Genomic DNA, 13,317 nt, shown 5'->3' on the forward strand with positions numbered 1-13,317 from the left:
CAGATGGTGCCGTTGTATAATGGCAGAAAGAAAAAGCCCCCTAGGAAACCCTGAATCCAAAATTGGATTGCAAAGGGTTAAAGAATTAGCCATACAACTTTGGAGACACAGCGCTGGAACAGGGCACCTAGTAAGTATGCAACACAGCTCCAGGGACTACTCCTTCAAATCACTTTCGATCCCCTTAACAGTTTATCCCTGTAACAGGGCTCAAAGGTGATGACGAGTTCCCTTTAATGTAAAACCTTCTGTTACAGGATGAAGCGAAAGAAAACAGGGCCATAAGCAATAAATGGTCGATTATCTAAAAGTGAACAATCCCTTTAAACAGCCACGGTACTTTCAGAAAACTTTGCATAAATCAATAGTACACATGAATATAAGAAACTTCATGCATCTTATTAGTTTAAAATGTCTGTCCACTTGGTTACTTCTTCTCCTTCCCTTGCCTCTGATCATATATTTTAAAATACCGCTGAAGTCCATTTTAAAGAGAAGAGACATCTCAAAATAAGGGACAAGATTACATAGTTCCTGTGGAGGTATATGGAGAGCGAAGATGGAGGAAGAAGTACTGCTGGCTCTTAGTAAGAGTTTTATCTCACCCTACGCTGCTCACATCTACACTGCTCACATCTACACTGCTCAGTACTGCTGTATAATGTCCTCCCATACTTCTGGAGGTGTGCTAAAGAGATAAATAACAGGATTGCCTCTTCTGTGTGTACAGTATATGGCAACATCATAGCAACTAGTCTACACCCACCAGCTCAAGGTCTGGGATACATATCAAGCCTACAAGCCTTTAGAGGAAAACGGTTGATAAATGGAGAATACAAGTCACAGTAGTACAATGGCCGGAAATAGCGTTAGAACTCGCACGCACACACCTCAAATAACAGGTATGCTTTAAAGGGGTGGTCTCGCGAAACCAAGTGGGGTTATACACTTCCGTATGGCCATATTAATGCACTTTGTAATGTACATTGTGCATTAAATATGAGCCATACAGAAGTTATTCCACTTACCTGCTCCGTTGCTAGCGTCCTCGTCTCCATGGTTCCGTCTAAATTCGCTGGCAGCTTGCTTTTTTAGACGCGCTTGCGCAGTCCGGTCTTCTCCATTCAGCACGAGCCGCTTCAGTGTGCTCCCCGCTACAGCTCTTCTGCGCATGCGCAGACGAGCTGTCACTGCTCGGGAGCGCGCTGAAGCGGCCATTCTGCACCATCCTCTGTTAGAGGAAGGTGCAGAAACTGGAGCTGCCCAGCGGAGAAGACCAGCCCAGCCCAGCCCAGCCGCCCCGAGAAGCCTCCCAGGTAAGTGATGGGTCGGGGGGGGGGGCTGCCGCTGCGCCGGGCTGCCGCTGCGCCGGGGGGGGGGCTGCCGCTGCGCCGGGGGAGCTAGCGCTAGGCCGGGGGGGCTGTCGCTGCGATGGGGGGGGGGGCTGTCGCTAGGCCGGGGGGGCTGTCGCTAGGCCAGGGGAGCTAGCGCTAGGCCGGGGGGGCTGTCGCTGCGATGGGGGGGGCTGTCGCTAGGCCGGGGGGGCTGTCGCTAGGCCAGGGGAGCTAGCGCTAGGCCGGGGGGGCTGTCGCTGCGATGGGGGGGGGGCTGTCGCTAGGCCGGGGGGGCTGTCGCTAGGCCGGGGGAGCTAGCGCTAGGCCGGGGGGGCTGTCGCTAGGCCGGGGGGGCTGTCGCTGCGCCGGGGGAGCTAGCGCTAGGCCGGGGGGGCTGTCGCTGCGATGGGGGGGGGGGGCTGTCGCTAGGCCGGGGGGGCTGTCGCTGCGCCGGGGGAGCTAGCGCTAGGCCGGGGGGGCTGTCGCTGCGCCGGGGGAGCTAGCGCTAGGCCGGGGGGGCTGTCGCTGCGATGGGGGGGGCTGTCGCTAGGCCGGGGGGGCTGTCGCTGCGCCGGGGGAACTAGCGCTGGGGAGCCGGGGGCTAGCGCCGGTTACCTGCTGTCTGGTCGGCGGCTGCGATGCGTCCGGTTGCCATGGAGACACAGCTGGCGGCGTCTCGGGAGCGCGCACGTCGGGCTGCAGCGAGCGACTGGGAAAGAGCCGGCGGCCATCTTGAGGAAACTTTTATAACTTGCTGAAACGCTGGAACGGTAAGTACGAACCAGCTAGAAATGTCATTTACAGGGGGGCTTAGTAATGTGTGTTTAATGGGGGGGACTGGGCAAAAAAAAAAATTAACTGCTTCCTCGAGACATCTCCTTTAAGCTCCCTCAGATATGGCTTCGTGCATTAAAGAATTCCCACTTCCAATTGAAGGAACAGAAAACCCCTGTTTCTTGAAGCAGCTTTGTTTGAAGACAAATAAATGAGAACCTGGAGTAAGCGGGATCACTCATTCCGGACTCCACAATTAGAAGCTAGATGTTGGCTAGTAAACAGCGATCGTGTTCCCGGCGCTGACAGATCGCTGGTTACATACATTTTCCACAGTTGGAGAACAAACATGAAGTCTTGTGTCATGTGACCTGCGTTGTCTGGTCGTGGGCACAGGACATGGGTGTCTGGTTACTGTGCAAATGACAGCGCTCCACGAATATTTCAGGTATCCTTTTATGCTGGCATATCATTTCATCAGACATCCTGGCATGTTTTCTCAAGCATTCCGCTGTTTATACTGGTGTAAATATTTAACAAGGATAATAATCTTATAGCTCAGTGCCGTCTTTATAAGCAGGGACACGATCTACCCGGAGTCCTGGGAAGGAATACGGTAAAGTACGAACGGTTAAGAATTAAAGTTCATAACCATGGCACCTGTAGGCAAGGTGCATCTACTTAGCAAACAAAGCTAATACAGTATACCGAGTTCATGAAATCCTATGAGCAATGCATTACTAATTCAAGAACATATTGATATCACAGTATTTTAGGCACCGGCATTCAGGATTTAGACTCATGGGTAGCAGCTACTATTCAGCCAGGCTTTTACCGCTTTTTTTTTTTTTTGCCTTCTTCTGGATCAACATTGGGTGTTAATAGGCTGAACTGGATGGACATGTGTCTTTTCGGCCTTATATACTATGTTACTATATAACATTCCAGCAGATAAACAAAGTAGGGCTTCAACATTCATACATGACTTATGAATATTATGCAGGGAAAGCTATCTGTGGGGCTCCATTGTTGACCTGACATACACCAAGAGTGTCCTTCTGGTATACACGGTGGGGACATAGGGAGAAATTATACCCTTTCTAAGGAGAGCACCTAGAAGGTGAGTGAGGAGACTTATAAAGCCATGCATGCTCCTCTGGGAAAAATGCAAATGGGAAAATGGACTATCATCTCTGCAGCGCCACCTATCGGAAGGCAGCATTCCTGTAAGACTTTTTAGACAAGCCTTATAGAAATGACTGGGAATTGTAAGCCAAAGTCAGAAAAGCCATACACCGTGTCAGGACTCGAACCCAGGAGCTCCTGTACTCTAGGCGGCGGCTCAACCGCCTGAGCTATCCAGCTCTTCAGACAGCTCCCCTGTATGTCCTTGTTTTCCGATCCAGTTTCTTGTTTGGCTCCACCTTGTTCTCCCAGATTGGACGCCCTATAAAAGCCTGGCCCTTCCACTTCCTCACTGCATGATTATTGTGCTCCAAGCCTATAGCCAAGCTCCACCAACTGCATGCTCTTCTGAATTGCACCTGACTCCATACCCGAACTGGACTGTTACACACAGACAGCCGTTTCTGAGTTGGTGGGGGGGGGGGGGGGGATACATTGGAATAGCTTTCTCTTACTGCATCAAACAGCAAAATCAACTAAATGATTGCTTTACTACAGATACTGGTCCTTTCATGATTGCAGCTTTTCTGTATGGAAATTAGATATGTGATCACAGAGTGCAACATAAGATCAAGTGACAAGTTTTAGGTGGATCAGTTTCAGCATGAATCTATATTAGAATGGGGGAGGGAGGGGGGAGCGATCTAAGCAACTTCCAACAAGGGCTGGCCATCAATGCCGAAGCCAGGACTTCATTATCAATCTTGTGGAGTTTTCCTGTGCAATAACATTCAGAGATAGGAGACCCTGTAGATGCAAACGACTCGCCAATGAAATGGGTCACAGGAGGATGTCAAGAATTGTTCTGTTGGACAGGAGATGCAAACTGCAGCAGATGCTCCAATTAAAATGTCTGAATGCCGTCTCGTAGTAGGAATTGGCTATAACAGCAGATAACCATTTCCAGAAACATTGCCATCTAGGAAAAAAAAATGCAACTCCAGTGGGCAAGAGTGCAAACTTTGGATCACTGAGCAGTGGAAGAACAGCTCCTGGTCAGATGAATCTAGATTTCTGTTGCACCGTGCTGATGGGAGGTCAGAATTTGGTGCAAACGTTATGAAGCCATGAATCCTTCCAGTCAGGTGTCAGAGCATGTCAGTACCTCCATCCAGTCTGCAGTAGTTGCAAGAAGCTATCCTGTCCGACCTAGTGGAATTTATGCAGTTCTGAACGCCAAAAGGAGGTCCAATATGTTATTAGAAGGGAGTCTCTGAACTAGAGGGGCGGCCTAAACAGTGGCATATGTTGAAGGCCTCCACTCCAATCTTCCCATCAAAAGAACGGGCACCACGACTGGACCTATATTTACTTATACCGGATTCTGTCAAGTACCGTTGGTATACATCATACAAGACATCCAGCAATGTGCCATGGTGTCAGAAGAGTTAACTACAATGCAAGTGTGAACACAGTCTTATGTAGCTTTGCCCCTCACCTAGCCACCAATAATGCCAAAGCGGACAACCAATATTGCACCAGAGGGAGAGAGAGTGAACATCATAATTCAACATGCACTTGTTACAACAGCTTGCTATTTTACCATCATTATCTCTGAGTCAGCCAGTTGCCAATTAATGGACTCCTAAGGAACTAAAATGCTTAGCTCCTTTCAGACAACTTATTTGTATATTTAAATGATTCATACAGAAATAAACTTAAAACAAAGCATCTAGTCACGTAGGAAGTAAGGCACGGCCATTGGAAGTGGCCTAGATAGATTGGGGACTTTGGTAGAAAAATGGCAAATGAAGTTCAATGTGGATAAATGTAAGGTTCTGCACATGGGCAGGAGAAATGGATGTCACCAATATACACTAAATGGGGTACTGCTAGGGGAAAAGTGAGATGGAAAAAGACCTGGTGGTACTAGTGGATTGTAGACTTAACTGGAGCAACCAATGCCAGTCAGCTGCTGCAAAAGCTAATAAAGTCTTGGGGTGCACTAGACGTCTTCCGAGAGCGGTAGGAGATTACAGGATATGGACATTAGGTGACCAGCGGGGTTACTGATCTGGGTTTTGGAGTCAGATAGGAGCTTCCAAAATGTTGATCTAGGGATTATTCTGACTGCCATTATGGAGTTGGGAAGGAATTATTTCCCCCCAAATGGGCTAATTGGCTTCTGCCTCATTGTTTTTTTTGTGCCTTCCTCTGGAACAATAGGGAAGGGGGTGGTGTGTGTGTGTGTGTGTGTGGGGGGGGGGGGGTTGGGGGGGGAAGACAGGCTGAACTAGATGGACATTGTCTCCCTGCAGCCTAACATACAATGTTACTATGTAAGGGATGCCCATTGGAAGTGACCTCCTCCTGCTAAGACACATGCATTGAGCAGCCGTTGGGCCTGTGTTCATTCCTAGGACTCTATGCTGATGGGTACCCGAACCTCCTGCAGGCAATTGTGGATGACTTTTTGGATAATATGGCCCAGAAGGAGGCCACTGTGAGTACACTTTCCTTATTTCAGTCATAACATGTGGTCTCACAGGACAGTGGACAGTAGGTTTCTGTCTCTCACATGCTACTCTTCAACTTTTCAATTGGGTTTTATTTCCTCTTACAGGGGCCACAACACAAAAATTGAAAACCATCTTCCAACCCCAGCGGTGGCCTGTGTGCCATACCATCATGTAGCGCATCCATGCCTTCCTATTCAAGTATGCTACTGTTATTTCAATATAGAACAACAGAATTGAGATCTAGTGCTGGACCCAGCTTTTTGACTGCATCCTGTATACTTCCAAATATATGTAAAGTACGTACAACTTGCACTGTAAAAACTTTCATATAACTCCATAGATGCCAAAAGAAAAAAGTTCCATTTCCAGCATGCATGTTTCCACTCCACACAAAACTATCGGGGAATACAATAACAAAAATATTATCGCTGTTTTTGACCCTTCCAAAGAACTGTATGTAAACTTTTTGCAACCAGTGCCAGGCAGCTGCTGCCAAGGCAAATAAAATTATGGGATGCAACAAAAGCAGCATAGATACATGGAAGAAGAATGTAGTTTTATACAAATTAGGAGGCAGACTGCGCATGTAATATCCTATAAACTTTTGAGCAGGATGTTATGGCTAAGTGATCAATGGGAACAGGCTTAATGGAGCTCTGCAGAACTGGATGGGACTGCACTTTGTGAATATACCATTACAACCGGAGTTGCACAACAAATTCCCAACCGAGACCCATTTATGTAGACCTGCAACAGTTTTCTTTTTAGAAACCTGGCATAAAGGATTCCTTTGTCAACAGATCCTTTCTATTTATCAGCCATTAGGCAGGAAACGGCGCAGGGAGTTATATTGGCTTTTTGTTCCTTAATACCAGGATCTACTTTTATTTGTCACACAAGACTTCAAAAGGTTGTGTTGCCCTTTAAAAAAAACTACTACTGCACTTAGGTTTTCTAAGCCTTTAATTAACTGAACCAGAAAATGGCCATTATACACTATATGGGCAAAACAGGAGCATGAAATGTATGAATTATAGGATTGTTGAACATCTTCACCCAAATCCATGGACATTAATATGGAGTTCATGTCTGTATTGGAGAGGGCTTTACCATACTCAAAACAGGAAAGCACAGTCTCTACAAATTTGAGGTGCAACGAGGAATCATATCACCCCCCCCCCCCCCCCCCCATAGCAAAACTTGTAATGTAGACTTATTCCAAGGCAGTCCACTACAGAAGAATGGTCAATCAGGAAAGGAGCACACCCCACTTCGTGGTTTTACATCTGCCCTCTGCTTTCCTGCTCCGTTTGGGAAACGGGAAAGGGAAACCCCAGCCCAACGGCTCTGTCTCTGGACGGGACCAAAAAGCGTCGGACGGACCTCATTGACTCAGCTTTTGGATGGAAGAAAAAGCAGTGCATACAGCACCTTATCTTCTGGTAGTTTGAGCCGCATCTGTTATGGAACCACCAGACGGAGGTTCTGACGCAGATGTGAAGCCGGCCTTCGGGATTACAGTAGCTGTACCAAAATTAAAAAGCATAGTGGATACTTATCTGCCTGGTGGTGAGCAGGCCACTGGGACCCTCAACCAATCACAAAAGCAGGGGTCACGTGTCCACCTATCTCCGAGAGTCCATCTTTGGCTGCTAGGCTTTATGCTTACACCACTGGTTCTTACATATGCAACCAGTGCACCTCCTAGACTAGAAGACTATGCAGACCTTCAGCAGATACAAGTTTCAGTGGGGGTCTACATCGCTAGAGCTCCTGCAGCTAGTACCAGACCATAAAGAAGAGAATAGAGGGTGCAGCCAAAAAGCTGGACTCATTGCTATATCTCAATACTTGTGGTCTAATTTGGAACAATAGCGTACTTTAGTAGGAACGCATGAATGTGGAGGAATTAGGCTAAGCTGCAGCACATGTGAAAAAGACTTGGGTATACTAATTGATCATAGACTGAACATGAGTCAACAGTGTGATGCAGCAGCCAAAAAGGCGCAAACAATTCTGGGATGTATTAAGAGTAGCATAGAGTCTAGATCACGTGAGGTCATTATCCGCCTCTACTCTTCCTTAGTCAGACCTCATCTGGAATACGGTGTCCAGTTCTGGGCACCCCACTTTAAAAAAAGGACATAGACAAACTGGAGGAAGTTCAGAGAAGAGTTACCAAGATGGTGAGCGGTCTGCAAATCATGTCCTATGAGGAACGGTTAAAGGATCTGGGAATGTTGAGCTTGTAAGAAAGAAGGCAGAGAGGAGACTTAATAGCGGTCTACAAATATGTGAAGGGCTGTCACAGTGCAGAGGGATCAGCCCTATTCTCATTTGTACAAGGAAAGACTAGAAGCAATGGGATGAAACTGAAAGGATGGGGGGGGAGACACAAATTAGATATTAGACAGTGAGGGTGATCAATGAGTGGAACCAGTTACCACGGAAGGTGGCAAATTCTTCTTTAATGGAAGTGTTCAAAGGCTGGACAGACATCTGTCTGGGACGATTTGGAGAATCCTGCACTGAGCAGGGGTTTGGACCCGATGACCCTGGAGGTCCCATCCAACTCTACCATTCTATGTCTTACATAATGGTATGGTACATAAGCCCCTATGATTTTTTTAATTTGGTGTTGAGGCCCCTGTAAGAGAAAAACCAATAACAAAGTTGAAGAGAGTAGTGTAGGAGAAACACAAATCTGCTTTCCATGTCTCTTTAGTCCCATGGGACCACTGCTATGACTGAAAGGAAGGATACATAACTACTAGTAGTATGGCCATGTGAAAGCATACTCAACGTGGCCTCCCTCTGTTATAATACATGCATAAAGCCATTCGACAGTACATTCCAGGGTTGGCGCCATCATTGTGTTAGTAATTGAAAGACATATACTGAAAATGCATGCATCGTAGCAGAACTTACATTTCCTTACTTCAGTCATAGCAGCAGTCCAATGGGACGTAGAGAGAAAGTCTGATTTGCAAGGTTAAAAAGTAGCAGAAATCTGCTATGACTAGAGGAAGGAAACGCAAGTTGTGCTACAGTACATGCACTCTCGATGCAAGTTTTTCGGTTACTCCCACAATGATGGCGTCAACCTTGGAATATACTGTTGAATGGCTCCGTGCATGTATTGCAGCAGGAGGCCACTTGGAGTACACTTTTGCACAGGTCATACTACCAGTAATCATGGTTCCTCAAGTGTGTCATAGCAGCGATCCCACGGGACTTAGAGAGATTTAGAAAGCGGATTTCTGCTTCTCACATTTTACTCTTCAACTTTGCAATTAGGTTTCTCTCTTAGGCCTCCTGCACACTGACGAGAGCGATATCTGGTTGTGATTCACAGCCCGATAATCTCTCTCACAAACTTTCTTAAAACCCCTCGATGTGAGGAGTTTTCACGTGAAAACATCCTCGCATCACTGCGGTGGTTCCCTTCATCCCATTGCTTTAAATTGGGCGGCAGCAGCACCGGGCCCCATTGAAAGCAATGGGAGAACATCGCTCTCTCCTGCTGCTGCTGTGGCAGGGGATTACGTCACCCCTGCAGGGAGTCCCCTCATCACTGAACACCCTGCCGCTGCTGTCAGAGTGATGAGGGGGACTCCCCGCAGGGATGAAGTAATCCCTTTGCCGCCGCAACAGCAGCAGATCACGGTGTTCGCCCATTGCTTTCAATGAGGCCGGCGCTGCTGTGGCTCCATTGGAAACAATGGGCGATATTGCAAAAAATAAAATAAAAAAATAGGCATGCTGCAATTTTTTTTTTTCACGCAGCATCAGAGGAGTGAAAACATCGCAAATAAGAACGAAAGAATTGAAATTCAATGGTTTCATAATCATGAGTTTTCACTCCCTCTCGCAAACGCAAAAAAAAAAAAAAAACACGCTTGATTTTCTCACTAGTGTGAAGGCGCCCTTACGGGGGTCACCACTCCAAAATTGAAATCCATGTTCTGGGCCCCCAGGGCCCTGTGGGCCGTACCGTTGTGTAGCGCATCCATGCCTTACTTTTACTAGTGTTACTTCAATATAGGACTCCGGTATTGAGATCTAGCGCGGGATCCGGCTTTTTTACTGCACCCTGTATAATGCCTTGTGAGTACGTTGCATTTCATGCCATAATGCCAGCGCACACCAGCTCAAAACCAGAAATCAGACAGCATTGGGTCAATGGATAAAAATATTGAAAACAAAAAAAAGGAGATAGTCCAAGACAGTCACTGTGCCTCAAAAGAAAAGGAACCCCCTCCTTTAAGGCACGTTTTCATAAAGCACTTGTTTCTACGAAGTAATAAAGACAGACGAGACACGTGAATAAAAGCCGGAGGTTTAATGTAAAGCCCAGTAATCTCCAAAGAGAAGGGAGGGACCTCGGATCTGGCTGTCTGAGGGTGCGGATAGAGAAGTGGTACTACAGACAAGATGAAAAGTGCTTTTCACATTAGAGGAGAGGACATGTGAGGCCACATACATGACCGGGCTTGTGCCGCCTTCAGAAGGCTCCAATAAAAAAAGTTTAAGGGGTCAAAAGAAACTTGCTTTTATGTGCAGAATTAGAAAGTGTAAGACACAATAATCAAAAGAGGTGAATCTAAGGTAATGCAAGTCATTAATCCCAGACAGCTCTGTGGTTGGTGGTACTGTAATTTCCCCGCCTGATTTGGGCATTACATGATATATACACATGGAAAGCATCTTGTTTCATTTTGTCCACAAAGGGTTCTTGGGGTGACAAGTATACATTATATTCAACACCCTATCGGCTCTTAAAGTACCGGTGTGACTACGGGTAAAAAGAGGGAATGCAGTGGGGGGCTAGAAGAAAAAAAAAAAGTAGAGACAGCGGAGGAATACATGAGCAGCCCCCTGTAAATGTACTCAGGCAGTTCCACTACTTGTCAGAGGACATGACAGGTTTCATCATTTTTACGAGTTGGGCCTCCCATCTTTCCTCACCGGACTCCTCTGCATTCTCCATTCCTGACCCTAGCTTGCTCTATTGACCATTCTCCTACCTGCTCCCTTACCGACTCCTGACCTGTTTGTATTGTGGCCACATGCAATACCATATTTTCTCTGTATGTGGGAAAAAATAGCAAGCAACGTCAATTTCCGGAAGCAGCAACGAAACCATCAACCGGGAGAAACTGGAATGGACTTCATTGTGCTTGCAGCATTCATTACATGCATGTTTCAGATGGATGGCCAAGTCCATCAGAGCAAGAGCCTGCACTTTTCTAGCAGCTCTCCATTGGCTCACAGAGCGAAGCCACGAGCAGAGGACATCCTTACGATATATATACATCCAGACAGGACGCATGGATGGAAGTTGTCCTGATGATATAAGCCATTAAATAATTCTACTCCACAGTAAAATAGGAAATAGAGTGAAAAGATTCTGCTCTATTGGCTTCCCAGAAACACGTCTGCCGACATCTTCTGCTCTTATAGTAAAGGTTTATCTAAGTCATATAAAGTGTGGTTCAGAAAATTACAGCCCCTCTGTTCTTTTTTTTCTCCAAAAAGTGACAGTGGGTGCTCATTAAGTAAAGGAGTAATGTCCCATTTAAATGGGATGACAGTTGTGTAAATGATTACATGAGCGCTGATGTCACTGCTAAGGTTGTAAGTGCTCATGCAGAGTGTTTAGACAGGCAGAGATCACCTCTGGATCGCAGGCTTAGAATGTGACATGCTGAGTAGAGATGAGCGGACATGCTCGTTTAGAGCAATTACTCGATCGAACATCGCTTTTTTCGAGTAACTGCCTAATCGGGCGAAAAGATTCGGTGGGCGCCGGGGGTACACTGTGCTGGAACAGGGCGCCCGGTGATTGTCAAACACCACTCCTTGGACCCCCCATTCTCTGGCAGATTCCCTTAAGCGCCTACAGACATTTTTGAACCATGCACTTATCAGTACATAGGCAGAAGATACACCGGATGAAGCATAAACAAAAACACATAACCCAAATTTTAGAGGGGAAAACAAAAAACAACAACAACTTTCAAGGAATGAATATGGAATATAAGGTATATATTTTGATCAAACTGTATAAGAGCCCTTTTACACGGGCCGAGAAATCATTCAGATTCCTGCGATCAATGATGGTCATTCAGTGTAAAAGCACGCACCAACTGAACGCTGGACAATAATTAGTTTGTCAGTTTCTACATGCCTAAAAATCTAAAGACAGATTAGCCCATGTAAACAGGCAGTTCATCTATGAAGGAACTGCCTGTTTACAGTGAATGGAGGGGCCTGGAACAATCCCCGTCTCGCTCCGCCTCTGTACACTCAGCAATGATCATCCCTGAGAAGACCTGATGGACATCTGCATCCAACAGGTCACCCCGTGTAGGGCCCCAAGCCAGTTTCAACTTCCTGCAATCCCTATAAATTGCAGCATTGTACGGCATCCGACGAACACATCACCAGCTGGGGAAGTGACCCAACACCACCCTGCTGCCAGGCTAAGCCATGTTGGCCCTGAACCACATCCCCTTCACAAGCACCACTAGAAAGTGAATGGATCCAAAAAAAAAACAAACAAAAAAAACAAAAAACCACACACTCTTTCACATGATCTCAGTCAACAGGCTGAAAACAAACTGGTAAATATCGAAAAGCAATCTAGTGCTGATTAAAAAAAACACCTGGACAGCGAGGGTCACCGGGTAGTGGTGGCAGGGGTCACCAAGCAGCAACAGCACACAGGACTTATTTATAGTCGGTCTCCACAACGCAGAGCCAAAACAGCGTGGTACCGTATCAGCCACAAGGATCTACCGTATGTGATATTAAATACCCTTGTATATAAAAAAAACAAAACAAAAGTATTATGGAGGCGATATAATTTTTCTGTATAGTCAATAAAGGTATCCAGAGTTACAGAACTAAAGGCCCTTTTACACGGCACGACTGTCAGCAGGCCAAGCAATGCTCACTCCTATGTGATAATCGTAAATGGAGGAGGAGCGGCTGGGGGTCGTCCCGGCCCACTCACCTTCATTCACCCTAAAGCGGTCGTACATAGATTATTGACTTCTTGATTACACGGAACGACGCAGCGGCAGCCAGTGATGATTCCATGGTCTGCATGGAAGATCCGATCAGAGACTCATGGCTGATCATTCTTTCACTGCACAATACAGTGCAAACCGCTCAATCTAACTAGCAGTTTGCACGATAAGTGTTCTGTGTAACGGGCCCTATGAGCTTTATGTACATAACGAAAGAACAAGGGGGTGATCATTTGGGAAGCCACAGATGACGCACAATGAGTCATAAACCCGGGTGTTAGGGCTTATTCAGACGACCGTATATTGGCCGGGTATTCACGCAAGGACTCTATTTAAGCGCTTATTCAGACGACCGTATATCGGCCGGGTATTCACGCCGGCCGATATACGGCGTCTCTCTCTGCAGGGGGAGGAGGCCCTCTCTCCGCCCCTCTGCACTATTTGCAATGAGGGAGCGGGGCCAAGAATTTTTTTTTGGGGGGGGGGGGGGGGGGGGAATTAGCCCCAGCCCCGTCCTGCCTCCCCTCATTG

At 46.8% G+C, this 13,317-nt stretch overlaps 1 protein-coding gene and 1 long non-coding RNA gene across 3 annotated transcripts in view; one reads left to right on the top strand and one right to left on the bottom strand.

Moving 5' to 3' along the window:
• The window catches only part of LOC136621729 (uncharacterized), a 46,748-nt gene extending 40,488 nt beyond the window's left edge, over nucleotides 1-6,260 (top strand). The window contains exons 2-3 of the long non-coding RNA XR_010791267.1: nucleotides 5,654-5,736; nucleotides 5,857-6,260. This is a non-coding gene — a long non-coding RNA (uncharacterized lncRNA). The remainder of the gene's footprint in view (nucleotides 1-5,653; nucleotides 5,737-5,856) is intronic.
• TAF1B (TATA-box binding protein associated factor, RNA polymerase I subunit B) overlaps nucleotides 1-13,317 on the bottom strand; it is an 82,794-nt gene that overhangs the window by 46,546 nt on the left and 22,931 nt on the right. The window lies entirely within an intron of this gene.

The sequence above is a fragment of the Eleutherodactylus coqui genome, chromosome 1 (genome assembly GCF_035609145.1).
Source record: "Eleutherodactylus coqui strain aEleCoq1 chromosome 1, aEleCoq1.hap1, whole genome shotgun sequence".
NCBI classification, from domain to species: domain Eukaryota; kingdom Metazoa; phylum Chordata; class Amphibia; order Anura; family Eleutherodactylidae; genus Eleutherodactylus; species Eleutherodactylus coqui.